General features: G+C 38.7%; 1 protein-coding gene across 9 annotated transcripts in view; it reads right to left on the reverse strand.

The window, feature by feature from the left end:
- Nucleotides 1-17,278, reverse strand: part of LOC121589997 (rho GTPase-activating protein 26) — a 191,382-nt gene that overhangs the window by 173,164 nt on the left and 940 nt on the right. The window lies entirely within an intron of this gene.

The raw sequence follows: 17,278 nt of genomic DNA on the forward strand, positions 1-17,278 counted from the left end.
CGCATCCACTGGCTTCGCAATGGCAAACAATTACGCAAAAACTCAAAACAATCATTTCAGGTGAATTTCGACAGAATTTCGATATAACACCCAATCTGCGCACTGGTCAAAAATCCGTCACCTGTGTTCCATCGATTTTTTTCTGCACCAACGTGATGCAAAAACTCTACTCTAACAATTTTGTACGAAAACTTAGGAGGAATTAATAAAAATTGAAGGTAGAACTTAAATCATGCATGTCTTTGTCCACCATGGTGAAAATTCCTGATAATTGACGAAAGGCAATTCGCAAAGTCTTGAATTTATTTGTGGAAGTGAGCTTAAATAATTACCTTTCAACTACTCTTTTTTCTGCTGCCAGCCGAAAACGGCATATTTTTTTCATGCAAAAATTACGGGGATATTGACCTCGTGTTCGAACATACTGAACGGTCCGTCGTTCCATAGTACATTAATTAAAGTTGAAAATGTACGATGGTATAATATGGCATACTAAAAGATCTTCAGTAATTTGTGTATGAATCGTTTCTTCCCATCTTTCAAAAAACCGGTCAAAGCCTTTCGCGGGCCGGATTGAATGTTGCGGCGGGCCGCATTTGGCCCGCGGGCCGGACTTTGCCGACCGCTGCAGTAGATCATTTCAGCGCAATCAAAATCAAAGGCGTCCAAGCAAGTCAAGGTTCTGTTGGTACCATCAAAAATATGGGAAAGAAGCAAATTCTTGTGTCAAACCGTGTTTCTGGAAATCTAATGAAAAAAAACTAAAGATTGCTTCGTTATTGACAGGTTTCTGAGCAACCCTGCCAGTTTCAATTGGTAAACATCCCTGTCGACTTTTCGTTCATGATCCTCTCAGTGCACTTACTTATTTAATGGATTCAGAGCCAGATGTTTCAGTTATTCCTCAGTATATGATCGGAAAAATAACTAAAACACCAATAAATAAACTTTCAGCCGCTAACGGAAGCACTATAGACACTTTCGGAACAAAATTTTTAAAAGTTTCCCTTGGGTTGAGACGCGAGTTTCAGCATGAATTTGTGCTTGCTTCGGTCAATAGACCTCTAATTGGAGCTGATTTTTTAGCAAAGTTTGGAATCCTTTTGGATTTAAAGAACAAAAAACTGATCGATCCACTGACCAGTCTCTTTTCAAAAGGATCAATAGCCAGTGTCGATACACCGAGGTGTCTAGACGCCGTAAAATATAAGGCAGCTCAGGCAGAATTTCAATTAATGATGGACTTAGGAATCTGCCGTCCGTCATCTTCATCAGCGTCATTTCCATTACATTTGGTTGCAAAAGCTGATCAAGATTGGAGACCCTGCGGAGACTTTCGTCGATTAAATGCTATAACGATTCCAGATAGATATCCGATTCCTTATATTCAGGATTTTACATTAAATCTAAATGGTTGCAGTATCTTCTCGAAGTTAGACATAGTCAAAGCGTATCATCTCATTCCAGTAGCTGAGGAGGATATATCTAAAACAGCAATTGTCACACCTTTTGGACTGTTTGAATTTACTCGAATGCCATTTGGTATTCGAAATGCAAGTCAAACATTTCAGAGATTCATAAATGGAATGTTTAGTGATTTGAGTTATGTTTTCGTTTACATAGACGATATTTTGATCGCAAGCAAAGATGCTTGTCAACATGAGAAGCACGTAGAAGAAGTCTTACAACGTCTGTCAGAAAACGACATTAAAATCAAAACTTCTAAATGCATTTTTGGGGTTCAAACAATAGAATTTTTAGGACACAACATATCCCCTGAAGGCATTAAGCCTTCATCCGATAAAGTAGATGCAATTACAAAATTTCCTTTCCCTACTTCGGTTAAAGGTCTGCAGAGATTCATGGGTATGTTGACCTACTATCATAGATTCATAAAAGACATATCTAAAACAATGCAACCTCTGCACGACTTGGTAGCATATCACAATAAACATAAGAAAACTTTGTTTTAATTACCAGCAAATGTCCCTGATGCCATAAATAAGCTAAAATCTGAGTTGGCGAACGTAACCCTACTAGCACAACCAAAAGAGAATACAACATACTCTTTAACAACGGACGCCTCAGACGTTGCAATGGGCGCAGTTTTACAGCAGAATGACAATGGCAAATGGCAACCTCTAGGTTTCTTTTCTAAAAAGTTAACTCAGACACAACAACGCTATTCCACATTCGATAGAGAGCTTTTAGCAATTTTTGCTTCAATTAAACATTTTAGATATTTTTTAAAGGGCCGAACATTTTTTCTGAAGACTGATCATAAACCACTTATAACAGTTATTATAGTATTATATTATAGTAGCATCAAAAACAGATAAATCGCCTCGTCAATATAGACAGTTGGACTACATATCACAATTTACATCAGACATAAGATATATAAAAGGTGAGAGCAACATAATTGCAGACGCTCTTTCAAGAATTGAATTGAATGAATTATCACAAAAAATAGACTGTAATGAATTTTTTACTCATCAAGCTTGTGATGAGCAACTGGAACAAATCATTTTCAAATCTAAATCTAGCAATAAAACATCAAAATACACTATGGAAATTAAAAACGTAGATGGATACAACTTGCAATTTGAAACCTCTACGGGTAATAATCCTATCTACGTGCCTGGCACATTAAGAAAATCTATTTTTGATAGTGTTCATAACCTCTCACACCCTGGGGTAAGAGCATCCAGGAAGTTGATAACAACCAGATTTTTCTGGCCTGCAATGAATGCAGATACTGGGAGATGGGCTCGCACATGTATAGCATGCCAAAGGGCAAAGGTCAGCAGACACACAAAATCACCTTTGGGAAAATTTGCAATTCCTGCTGGAAGATTCGATCATATCCATATGGATATTGTAGGGCCCCTTCCACCCTCAGAAGGGATGTCATATATTTTAACAATTATGGACAGATTCACGAAATGGCCAGAATGCTATCCAATCCCAGAAATTACCGCGGAAACAGTAGCTTGGACTTTTGTAAAAGAGTATATTTCCAGATTTGGTTGCCCGGGAACTATCACTACTGATAGAGGTAGACAGTTTGAGAGTAGACTGTTCGATAGTCTGACAAAGTTTTTAGGTACACACCACATTAGAACCACCGCCTACCATCCTCAAGCAAACGACATGGTGGAAAGATTTCACCGTCAGCTGAAGAACTCCATCAAAGCCTCAGACGTGTCCGTGCCATGGGCAAAAAGATTACCAATCATTCTACTGGGAATAAGAGCTTCGCATACAGAATATTTAAATGCTACCCCGGCAGAGATATTATATGGGCAAACTTTGCGTCTACCATCAGAAATATTCAAACCAGACACACACTATTTATCCAGTGACCATGAGTTCACAGAAAATTTAAAAAAGATAATGAAATCAATCAAACCAATCGAAAGCGAAGTCAAAACAAATTTGCACCCTTACGTTTCCAAGGATTTAGACAAATGCTTTTGACGTTTTTGTGAGGGTGGACAAGGTTAGGACAGGTTTAAAACCCCCATATGAAGGCATGTTCCATGTTATAAGACGCCCTAGAATTTTTTTCACATTAGACATTAATGGAAAATCAGAATCTATTAGTATCGATAGAATTAAGCCTGCATATACTTTAAATTAGGTCGTAACTCCGTTACTGGTGGGGTGTAGTGTAGCAACCTTGATCTCATAATAATTGGGAATTATGTATTATAGCTAGGTTAGGTTTATAGATTAGGATAGAGGATTAGGATAGTTTATAAGAATAGAAGGAAGTAAGAATAAAGCCCTTCTTTTGGTAACGACACAGCTGTGAACTAAGCTCCGTGAACCCGCTACAAGTTTCACAACACCAACTGTTGAATATATAGAGGACATAACCCAACTAACAAAATCGACATGCTTTCTCATTCTACCCAATAGATCAGTAAACCTGAGAGAGCGAGAAAGCATGTCGATTTTGTCGCTTGGGAATATTCATGATATGCTGGAGATGATTATTAATAACATACTCATGCGCTGTACCGATATGGTAAGACAAATAAATGAAATATATACCTCACACTCCATTGACAAATCTGCAAAACTCAACGGTGAAATCCACTCCCTCAAATTATACTATTTCAGTTTATTTATTTCTACAAATGTCCGCTTCGAGGTCAATATGGTCTTTGAACGTAAGCTTTTCATCCAACCAGACGCCAAGATATTTAACCGAATCACACGATCGATGGGAATATCTTTCATCGTGCAGTTCCAAAGTACCTTACGCGTGGAACGACCAAACGAGATAGCGTTACATTTCAGTGAACAAAGACGCAGTCCATTTTGTTTAATTGTTAATTTAAAAATTCAAAAGAGGGTTTAAACGGTCCCTCGCGGGACACCGGACAGGCCCACAAAACGGTTTGATAAGAAGATAAAAATACACACTCTTTAATATCTTCCAACTAGATAGGACCTCTGCCAGACGGCCACAAATTAATTGAACCCAAGTTTAGCTAATTTAGCCAATAACAAATTGATAGGAACACTATCAAATGCTGCTTTGAAATCAGTATAAATTATTTGCACTTGATGACCAGAGGCCATGTTGTTGAAGATAAACGAAACTAGGGACATGAGGTTAGAAGAGGACGATCGTTTGGGCATAAAGCCATCCCGCTGGCCAAAGCGGCGGAAGAACTCGCTTTACGCGAATTTTCTTATGCCTTCTTTTTCCTTCGGCAAATTTGTCAAGCAGTTTGTCGAGCTACCCGTCCCTTGCTCTGCCTCCTACCCATCGCCTGAGCGCGCTGTCGAAGGTTTGGATGTGTTATATCTTGAATTTTTTGCTCCATCCGTTTTTTTTTTGCTCCGCCGCCTGAAATAGGTCCATTTCCCCAACAGAGGACGCCAAAACTGTTCTACCCAGCGCAGGTTTCACTGAAATCCCGCGCGGGAAACCGGCCAAAATCCGCGTTGGCCTGCGCAGATTTTGCCCCATTTCCTGCGCAGGAAACTTCTCGATTTTGTGCAACGGGATGCTGGTGAGATGAAATATAACCGTTCAAATAGACATAGAGCGACAACATTGCGCGCGAAGAAAAATAGCTCAAAAATTTCCCTCAGCGTAGATCTAAGTAGCTCTTTTGGCCGAAGTACAAAACCGTGACACACCCAGGATGGATTTAAAAATATCTTAATATAATTAAAATATATATTTAATATATTTTTAATCCACCTTTAACACACCACGGTAATTTTTTGCGTCAGTTCTTTCCCCTTTCTTATGCACTGGCACAGGCCATGAACATTTCCATAATATTGGAAAAGAACCGGAATTTAACGACTTTCTGAATAAACGATATAGTAATCGAACAAAATCGACACGCATTTTTTAATCACAGGTGAAGGAATAACGTCAGGACATGGAGAGAAAGACAGCTTGAGCTTAGATATAGCCATTCTCATCTATTGCGATATCTATAGAGAATTGGCAGACTCGCCGTCCAAGGAAAGTACGGAAGGAATAGTATTAGGCTTTACTCTGACATAACAGTTTCGCTAACCGGTCTCGTAGTACAGTCGTCAACTCGTACGACTTAACAACATGCCCGTCATGGGTTCAAGCCCCAAATGGACCGTGCCGCCATACGTAGGACTGACTATCTTGCTATGGGGGGATCAATAAGTCACCGAAAGCCAAACCCACAAGTAGTGTGGTACAGGCAGGCCTTGACCGGGAACGGTTGTTGAGCCAAAAGGAAAACAGTTTCGCTAAAAAAAACTCTCGGTGCATCGAGAAACAATCTTGGAGCCGAATTAAGAATGCATTGTGTCGCCACCGGTTATAAGAGCGATAAGCACTAGCTGCATATTTGTATATACACAAACAATATGAAGAACGTTGTCGCCGAAATAAACGTAGTTTACAGTTTTTATCTGCTTTAAGTGCCCTAAAGGTTCGATTAGATAACGCAGGATAGGGAGAGGGAGAAAGGAGAGGACAACACAGGGGGAAGGTGGAATTGGAATTATTTACTACTACGTCGATATCACAATTATCTTCGATAAATGACCAGTCCATGCTTTCAATGATTTGGCTGAAGTTGGAGAAGCCCATTCGTTTAAAATTGAAACTGTGGAATGTAGAATTAGACGAAGCACGAGACCTCATTACCGGGATCGTATCGGGAATCGATAGGGACAATTGCATTGCCGGGTGATATCGATCAATTTTGAGAAGCGCAGAAGGAGACTCGAGAATGCTGGTGCAACTACGCATAGCATCGTAGACGAAGGCGAGATCTAATTGACGCCCACGGAAATTTTTTACTTCTGATATTTGAAATAACCCCAAGTTCATTCAGTTCAACCCATAAGTTCATAAGTACATCCCGTCCGAAAGCCAAGCTCCATTAGTCTGCACGTTGTAAAGGATGAAGAATTTAGCGTGTGACGGCGTTGCTTTCCACGAGAGAGAAGGAATGTTAAAATCACCAAGAAGGAGCATGAGATCCTCAGCATTCATACTCACCGAAAGGATTGCGGTTAAAGGCGTTACACTCTCATGAAGCGATTCGAATATACTTGCAGATCCACTTCGGTCAGAAGGAATGTAGATTACCCCGACGTACAGAGAAGAGCAAAGCAATCGAATACGAACCCAAAACAGCTCAAGCGATATAAGGTGTGCGGGACGATCCATGAAGAGAGTTTTGCAGAGCAGGTAATAAGCACTCCTCCACCACGAGAGCATGAACTATTTGACGAATTACGATCATAGCGATACAAGTTGTATGTCTGGTCGATGATTAACGATGAAGTTATCGTGTCGTTCGACCAGGTTTCCATCTGTGCAAACACATTGATCTCGGACTCAATAATTGCTATACGAATGTCAACGATTTTTTTGCGAAGTCCTCACACATTCTGATAATGAATAACTAACTTATTCGAGAGTGTAGTTGAGACCGTAGCATAGTTATTTATACCATGTGGGATTCCTCTGGAATTATTGTACGTTGTAACGGGTTGTTAGTGTTGTGCTCTGGTTATGGTAGTGGTACACAATCTGGTGCGTGAGGAGAATGTAGGTGAATTAGATCGATGCTGATAGTGCTTTCTCTTTGAAATTAAGCGACATTCCAACTTTAAAAAATACAAAAGTCAATGTGCTTATTTCACGACCAATTGGCAACAGCTGTGATTATAAGTAATTATAATCACGTCATGGGTTCCCAGTTGTCCAAAGATGATCTCTTTAACTTCCTGATCGGAAACCGAAGGAGCAATTCGTGTTATATAGATCCAAAATCTGGCGTCGTTCGTGAAGTCGTCATTTGTTCATAGAAATTGTCAACACAGTCCGAGACGAAGGTGGAATGGGTGCTGTGCTCATGTGTAAAGGAGCCGCAGAATTAGGAGCAGGAGGAGTAAAATCGATAAGCCTACGTTGAGGCGCATTCCGTTGCGGTGCATTTTGAGAAGCACGATCCACATCAGATGGCCGAGAGCTAATTGGTGGAACTGCTGCGATGTTTAAGGTAGGTGTATGTTCCAGATTTGTTATGTGCGTGAGAGTGCTGCCTCTATCGAGCATCACGAACACATCGTTGCGAACAGTATCGAACGTTTGAGTTAAGCGGCCATCAAACTCGCAAAGCAACTCTGATTTTAAGTTCGCCAATTCATCAGAAATGTTATCCATGAGTGCAAGTCTTCCAGCGGCACATTCATAATGATTGGGAATTAGAGCGCAGAAGTTCAGATAGCGCCCTGTCGTTGGTCCCAAAACAGGAAACATGAAAATTTGCCTTGCAAAGTCCATCATTTATATACACATCCGCGTTATTGATGAGCAACGAACAGGCAGGGCAGGACACTGACATCGTCGAAGTAGTACTAACCCAGACGCACTATGCCGTAGCGTCAACAATTAGCAAAGACGGAAAGCACTTGAGTAAGATAATCCGAATTCAACCAACAAAAAACCGGTAGTGTGTATTTAACACAATCAAACAATGCACTTATGATATTTATCCGTTCACAGTCAAATGTTCACAACAACAGTCACAAAAACGTATCAAAAACAACCGATAGTCCAGAGCGCGTTTGATTGGAGGCGTCTATGCAGTGCATTTGACGTTTACGTATACGACAGAAAGGTACAAGAACGATAGTTATCAATGCGATCATCCGATTCCTACCGATACGATTATACCGCAACTGTAACGATTTTATTTGAGTTGAAAGATATGTTTCATTCGTATAAATACATTCATACCAATTGTATCACCCTAAATTACTTGCAAATGCTAACTGGTTTTTCAGTTTTGGCTGTTACCCATGATTTACACACGGTAGTAAAACGGACAGACATGGAAACTGTCTAAATCTGACGAAACCCTCTTAGCCGCGTTCGAGAAGAAGATGCTCAGAAGGATACTTGGCTACGTATGTGTGGAAGGACAATGGAGGAGCCACTATAATGACGAATGAGGAAAGTGGGCCCATAGACGATAGAAACGTGGCTGCGTAACGGTTACAACTTTGTACAACATTTCATTCAACAATCGTTTATTTTTCTCCTTCCTCTTCTTCTTAGGCACAATTTTTGTGGCTGGTCAAGTCCTGCCTCTACCACTACCCAAGCGGAATTTTCGGACGATAACTCACACACTCTCATAATTTGATAAGCAATATGTATGAGTGGTTCTTCCATTTGAACCATTTCGCTCATGTGTATTTCGTTTAGCCAGGTCATGTGTATTTCGTTTTGGTTATTATGTTTAGTTTGCAGTTAAATCAGTTGTTGGATTTTGAGATAGGCAGAACACACCCGCAAGTTAGGCAATGAATTAACAACGCCTATGCATAGGCAACACGCATCACATATATTTTCCCATACGACAGAATTCCCATTTAGACCAGTTCAACCAGAATCGAGTTGGAATATTGCCAACTTAACAGGATTTAAACAGAAAAATGTATGTATCGCTAACGGAGCACGTCGGCTCCTGATAAGAACACCCCAGAAATTATCAATAAATCGAGTTGGAATTCCAGTGTAATTAACTAGTTCTTCCTCCAAGTTTTTGTGAGCATTGCTCTTCTTGGGAACTTCGATTCTCTTTCAGAGTGGCAAGACCCCTTTGGCAATTTCCATTGTTAGATAGGTGGAAGTTTGCATCGGGGTGCCAGCCTTTTTCAAGGCTTTTGCTCGGGAGTACTGCTCCCCTTTCTAAAATACAGTCCACGAGACGGAGTAGGCCGTAGGAACCTACATCAGTTGTGTTCTTTCGTAAAGTATCATTAATGTAAACGAACACCATCAATGTAAAAACTATTATATCTCAAAATGTCTAATACATGAAATGAAGAAACCCAAGTAGGGTAAATGTACCAGTATTGGGCAGGTTAGTGCAGCAGTTTCACTAAAACAGCTCGTACACTTACAATCTATATTATTTTTCTTGAATGTGACATTATTATGGACGATAAACTATCGTATTATATTGTACTATTTTTAATTTATCGTTGCAAATGCATTATTATACGATATTCATTAAAATTCAAACTCTGTTTTTGTTCCTATTTTCGGCAGTTTGGTCCTATTTTCGGCAGGATGTGCTCCTATTTTCGGCAACGCGTCGGTAAATGTTTTAATCAATGCCAATAGGTAGACAAAAATGTTTAAAACAATTTTACACTCTCACTTCCCTAAAATTAGTGTTGAAAAGTACTTAAATTATTAATTTTATGTTGCCCATTTTGGGCATTTTGCTCGCAATTTTTATAGTCACTTTGATGTGAGTTACAATTAAAGTAGGCATTGGAGAAATGAGACTGCCTGACGGCTATAGAATACGGCTCCGACCGGCTCACACACGGCACCGAAACATGTTGAACACGGCACATTTTGTTTGATATTTTGGAAAATGTGCAAGGAAATGATTTGAAACTTCGTATATGAACAACAAATGAGCATATCTCTATTTCTAAAATATGTATTGAGAAAAATTTCAACGCGATTTAGCGTAATTACACGTTTTTAGTTACCCTGCCGAAAACATGTATACTGCCGAATACTGGTACAGTTACCCTAGCCTTCAGAAACAATATTTGATTATTACAGATAACAGTTTTTTATAGCCATTGAAAATCAAATAGTTTCTGAAGGGAATATGACATTTGCTTGAGTTACAGCACAACGACATGTTCCTTTACCTTTTTTTTGACTCAGGGCAATATAACTGACAGTGTTATTCAAATTTTATCAACACTATGTAGTTTAAGCAGTATTTAAAACCCCTTTTTCGATCAATATTTACTTAACTGAGCGCCCTTTTTCACTACAAAACATTTCGTTACTTTAATCACATGTTTAATAGTTTGCTCTCAGTTTTTCTTCATTTGATATGATAATTAAAAGAAAATAAAAAATATTTTGTTGAATTTTAATGGAAATTTTCGATGTATGAATACATCGCATACCATTTTCCAAACTAAAAATATATTATCTTTGAACTCATTAAATAATTTATTTAAATTAATTTGCTCTTGAATAACATACTGCGCCGCCATTCATAATGTCAAAAAGTTCGTCAAGCTTCGTTTGTGTGGTGAAAGGCGACAAGAAAAGCAAGCAGCTGCAAATTTTACAGCTTGTAATTTGTGTATTATCAAGCTTATACAACAGGTTAGTGTATCGTTATCACCATTCTCATCACATTAACTATATTTTTAATATTACGTCGCTATTACCCAACTTTTCCGTAACAGGTCGAAAACACTTCGAAGCAATCGACGCTGTTTTGCCAGATCTACCGTTGTTTCTTCTTCACTGCTGCTATCGTCACTTACGAAGTGGGAGAAAATCATTTCGATGTTTTAAACTATGATTGTTAGCTTGATAAACGATCTGCAGCCCTTATGCCTGCGAACAGATGGCGTCCACGGGCCTGCCCACGCCTGAATGCAGAGCCGATTGCATACGATTCTATCTTCACCATTAACATGAGAGGGACAGAGCTTAAACCCCGAATGTACCCGAAAGGTATGCATGCTTCACTCATCAGGATCTAAAGGCAAGGACAAGGCAAAAAAGACACAGAAAAACTTCCTCACGACTTCGCATGTCCTTTTGATGCGATGTCTATGCGTCTCGCTCGGTATCACAGCGGCGTACGGCAGGTAAGCAGTACAAATGCTGCTACCTGATACACACACATGTTTATCGAACACAACTATTCGGTTCGACTCGGTAAACTTCACGAGGACGCCGGAAGAAAAGGGCGCAGACTTTTTCATGATTTTTTATGACTTCGGCTGTTTTTGGACCTCGCGTGTAGGCGCAGACTATCGGCAGATTACATGGGAATGCCGCGTACAATGAGGCCGCACCGTGGCGCCCCGGGCAATAGTGCTATTTTACGCACCGAAATTGAGCAGTGCCATCGGGGTGTCTTCACCGAGCCGGGCCATTTGCGTGAGGACAGTGACAAATGATGTCCCGCCGTAGGATCCAACCAATATGGTGGATGTTTATTATAACAAATACAAATTTCATTAATTTACTTCATGAAAAAATTAAAAAGGTAGCTCAACAAAGAAATAGAAACAAGATGACTAAAACGGACAGAAAAATACTGCCTTCCCGCTGCGCAAAGCGATCGAAAACTTCTCAGCATCTCGCTTATCGTAGCTAGAGAGCAAGAACCAATAATGATAAAGCGAAGTGAAAGGATGGAGAAGAGGGGAAAGAGGGGAGAAAGAGAACGTGGGTGTGAATTAAAATTTAACGAACTATTACGAAGCCAGGAAAGCGTTACCGCAGGACTCCACACAGCATAACACGGAGCGCAACATAACAACTGACAGCTTCCAAACGCTCCAGAAAACGCTTTTTTGCTGGTATCATGTTTTGAATATCTTTAGTAGGCAGATCATTGCTTGTAGAATAGCTACCAACCTACTGCGATGTAAAACAGGTAATGAAACGCTTTACCTCATTTCCAAAGAGTTTTGTGGAGCGTTTGGCAGCAGTTTTTATGTTGCACTCCGTGTTATGCTATGTGGAGTCCTGTGGTTGTCATTGATGACGCCTTGCTTGAAAATAAAACACTAAGAAAAATAATCCCTGGCACCGTGGCATAAGGAAGCTGCATAGGCGCTACTTGAAAGACCCACATGGAACATTGATGGTGTTTATTGACTGCAAAAGGCGAATTACAGCAGCGATCTTTAGCATGCCAAAATAAGCTGCTTGAGCAATTTTGGCTTTTTAGGTGGCTTGTCTTTCAGTGACATATTTTTTAACCATAGCAGGATAGTCCGTATGGGGAAAAGAATACGTATGGAGGCACGGTCCATTCGGGGCTTGAACCAATGACGGGAATGTTGTTCATTTGGAATATGCTAACCCATGAATACACATTCATAAATACACTAATGCACACTACCCAAGTCACATTTTAAATCCTATCATAATTTTATCGTTATTGTTACCGTTATTCCATTAAGCCTCCCTTTTTCATTTGAATGTCTTGTATGACCTAATAAGACTATAATAAAACTCCCTTCAGACTAATAGGGCCAACCAACAGAACTCTGTTGAGACTACTTGTTAAAACCATTTATGATGGTTGATGATGTGAGGAGTAAATAAATTATCAAAATTACAGCTTATTGCTATCGATTTGTTCTTGAGACGGCAATGAAGTAATGATTATGAAGTCATAATCATGGTTGATAATTATTTGAGAATTATGATGTTATCCTAATATTTTATTCTGATTCTCAAATAGCTCGCGTATGAGCAGAAATCCATGCCAAGAAAATTTCACTGTTGAAATACATTATAATCATTCAAAAAATATCAAAGCGCCTCAATAATAAACATCTTTTTAGCATAAAAATAAATTATTTTAAAAATATAGTTTTCATTGAAACGCCCTCAATTTTCACAAAAAACTTTTTCAAGACTGTGGCATAATAAACATGACGAGAAAAACTTTTGAAAATTGCCATTTTTCTATTTGCCTTGTATATTTTGAATTGGTTCTAGTGGTGGGAGCTCGGAATCGAACCTACCCGATTCCGATTCCGTGTTCGGAATCAATTTCGGAGCCGATTCCGATTCCGGAGTCGATTCCGGAGCCGATTCCGGAGTAGGTTTCGGAGCCGATTCCGGAGTTGAATCCGGAGCCGATCCCGACTTGATGTCCCAGTATCAAATAACAAGTCTTAAAACATGCTTAAGAATACGTTCACTGGATGTTTAAAGCCAGGCATTTTTACATAAAGTTTAAACTTTAAAGACTGTTAACCTTCTTTAAAAGACAAGTTAAAACTATGTGACTCCTATTATAGTTTTAACAGACAGTCTTATAATAACCTTCAGAACGTTTTAATGTTTTAACAACTTTAAAGACTGTTAAGCATCTCCAAATACATGTTAAAAACTTTACTATAAGTGTACTAAGCCTAATATTAGTACACTTATAGTAAAGCATTCTTTAGACATGTTTAAGTGTAAAAGCCATAGGAAATGTTTCTTTCGTAGACACACCTCATTTCAACTGATAAAAAACTACTCTTAGCCTACTAAGATTGTTAATTTTACGACGAATCCAACTTAACGAATCCAAAGTGTGGTAAGGAGAACAGGTCGATAACAAGTCCGTTGCTATGTTACCATTTTCAGCTCGCTTTGACAGTTTCATGAAAAAGTGTTAACAAACAAATGGCTAATAGTTGACGTGGAAAAGTGGATGAACTTACTATTAGGAAGATTATGTTAGATAACTTATTCCGGTAAATACCTTTTAGAGAATGAAGGAGAAGTAATTGCAGTCTACTATGTAATAAGATAACCTCATTGTTTGCCATTCGATGGCTACGAATCACTACCGGTTGCAACGGTCCTGTTGGAAGAACGAAAAGTTTAACAGGCATAAAACAGCACAGTAGCGGAACTTGGGGCAAGTGTGCCACCTTAAGCATTTCAAGTTATAACTCAATAAAACGTGTTTTTCAAAAGCCGATTTAAATCTCATAACCATTTTACATCTATTTCCTCACTTATAAATGAGTTTCGCTTGAAAAAAGTGCAAACAAAACAGTTTTTGAAGCGTTTTAAAAAGGGTCCAAAAAGACGTTGTTTTTTGGGCTATGGGGCAAGAGTGCCACTCGTATGGGGCAAGACGGCCACCTTGTTAAAATAACCGTGTTTCTTAGATAATTGGAAATTATTACGTTTACACCACTAGTATATGTATTCCTACATGTATTTAGTCCTCAATGAACCCTTTTTGACCACCAACTGTACCACAATATGGTTTGTTACTGTTCTGTTTTTCCGGGGTGGAATCCGCTCACAATAGCGCACCATTCTGCAGCACGCTACAACAATGTTTACATTTTTGACAGCTCGCGCCTATGAAAGATGGTGGCACACTTGCCCCAAACAGAGATGGCACACTTGCCCCAAAAGTTGTAACTTTTTTTAAATTGAATTTTTCAGTGACAAAAAGAAATTTTTTTTTTTTTCAACTAAACCCACAAAAAATTTCACGTTTTCTCAGCTATACGGTGGTGTAAATATTTTCTCGGTTGATTGTTCGCACGATTTTTGAGAGCTTATTTGGTTGGATTAAAAAATTATAATATTCTGCTCACTTTTGAAACTCAATATAAATCAGTTTAAAACAATGGGAAATATCGATTGGTCTATATGAAATTAGGCTCAGAATACCTAGTCATTGGAAAGCAACCAACTGTATACACAATTGATCATTAAATTAAAGCTTTTAAGGAAAAATGCTTGGTGGCACTCTTGCCCCGTATGGCACACTTGCCCCAAATTCCGCTACATGTTCCAACTGGGTAAAAGAAGTCCTATTTACTTTCAATTAAACACTGAGAGTAAAATGAAACATCCAATCGGCACACACTGGTACAATATAAATACCATCCTTTGCTTTTAATCTCATTATCGACCAAAGAATTTTTACAATCAGGAGCAACAAATGAGTTCAAAATAGCAAAAAGGACTCCCATTCGCTCCATACCAACGACTATAAACAATGTTTAATTTAACCGTCAACATTTTCCCATGGCTTTCTGTCATTTTGTTCTAAACGCATCGACCTGTTCTCTTTGGCTGGAACTACACGAACCGAGATCGTCGCGGTACCGCGAAATTCGCGCCTTGTTTATAACAGTTGTAGAACAGTTGAGCTGTCAAATCTTTCTCGCTTCAATCGCACCTGCTGTTTCGCAGAGATACCCAACATTGGTGTTGCTGAGATTTTGCGGTAGCGCTAACCGATTATTTTTACTTTTTCTGGTGGATTTGTGTGAAAACTCGTGTCGAGAAACGAAATTTGTGTTTTATTTTGCATAAACTATGGTAAATAAATAACTTCCCAAATCATTTTATCGCAAAATGATAAAAAATATTTCTTGTAGGCACATTTAATCGTTACCAGACCTCGGATGGTTCCATTCAAGGTCCAGACCTCGGATGGTTCCATTCAAGGTGTTTTAATATGACAAGGTGAAGTTGTTCAGAGCAAAATGAAATTTCTCGACTTTACAGGACCGTTAAGATATCAGGTCAAGTTATACAGGGTTTTACAAGTCAGAATCGAATGTCAGTAAAACAATTTCAGAAGCACAAGATTCAGTTTAGCTGTCAAAAGTTGTTGTTTCACCGCACCGATGCTATTTTTCACAAGCGCAATTTGATTTTTAAATCGCTCAAGTTGTTTTTTTAGAGGCCTTTCGCATCGTTTTGCAAATTCAAACACCTATTTTGAGATTATATGATTGAGATCAATGCTGTTTTGCGTTTAAGCATTATATTTATGAAATATTACGTGTTTATGGAAAAAATTGCGATTTTCTGTGCAAAAGGCTACATAAATATTGTACATGTACGCAAGTGCTCGTAGCTTTTTACACAGACAATATTATTTTTTACAATAAATACGTAATATTTCATAAATATATCGCTATAAACGCATTAAATAAATGATTTGTATACAAATAATCTCAAAATACGTGATTTAATTCGCAAAACGATGCGAAAGGCCTCTAAAAAACCAACTTGAGTGATTTAAAAATCGAATTGCGCTATTGAAAATAGCATCGATGCGGTGAAACAACAACTTTTGACAGCTAAACTGCATCTTGAGCTTCTGAAATTGTTTTTCTGACATTCTATTCTGACTTGTAAAACTCTGTAAATAAACTAATGCAGTTTATATAACTGTGCATAGATTGGTTCAACTCGCTACCGTTTTTTAGTTATACGGTAGAACATCGATTATCCGGGGACGAATAAACCAGCGGGCGGCTTAACCGTGTGCATAAATGTGACAGCTGTTCAAAACTACGGAGAAAACTTGCAGCGATAGTCACCAGATGCAAGACACCAATATAAAATATTTTTTTCATAAATTCAGAATACAGGGTTTACCAGTCCAATAAACAACTGTCCACTTGTTTATAACAATAGTCGTTTTGAATAGAAACCGCTGTCTACCACTTGCTCACACGTCAGATGGTGTAAGCTACTCTGTCCAATGGTTGGTTTTTGCAAAATTTGTCCCAACAAAACAAACTGTGCCGAATTTGACAGTTGCTAATCGAAGGCAAAAATTGTGTTATTAAATTGGACAGAGTAGCTTACACCATCTGACGTGTGAGCAAGTGGCAGACAGCGGTGTCTATTCAAAACGACTATTGTTATAAACAAGTGGCAAGTTAGATAAATAAATGTAAACACCACCTTGTTTTGCCATTTTTCGAGCAGGTACTCGAATCTAATTCTAGCTTTGAGGCTAGAATAATCTGGACTGAAAATTGCAGGCTAGTTTTGTGTGTGGTTTTGTATGGATTGTTTACATGATTTCAGCCTCCAACTGTCTAACTCCATACAAAAAATTGACTAGAATCGTGAAGGGCCCCTTTCACAGATGAAATGTCATATCAGTACAATTTGCTTCAAGTTCGGTATAAATTGAATTTTTGCTAACATATTGAAACCGCTTGAAAGTCAGAAATATTAGAATTTTCTGCACGAATCATATCAAATAAATGGTAAAGTGTTTAAAAGTACTACATGAAATCAAAAACTCCGAGTAATCAACAGTATTTTAGTCAAAAAACGTAAAATACAACTTACGCGGATTCCTCGGGAACGCAGAAACCGCGTAACTCGGGAACAGACTACATCGAGTATGGCGTATATCGGGGTATACCTGTATAGCCATAATTTGTTCTTTCA

This window comes from Anopheles merus, chromosome 2R (genome assembly GCF_017562075.2).
Source record: "Anopheles merus strain MAF chromosome 2R, AmerM5.1, whole genome shotgun sequence".
Taxonomy (NCBI): domain Eukaryota; kingdom Metazoa; phylum Arthropoda; class Insecta; order Diptera; family Culicidae; genus Anopheles; species Anopheles merus.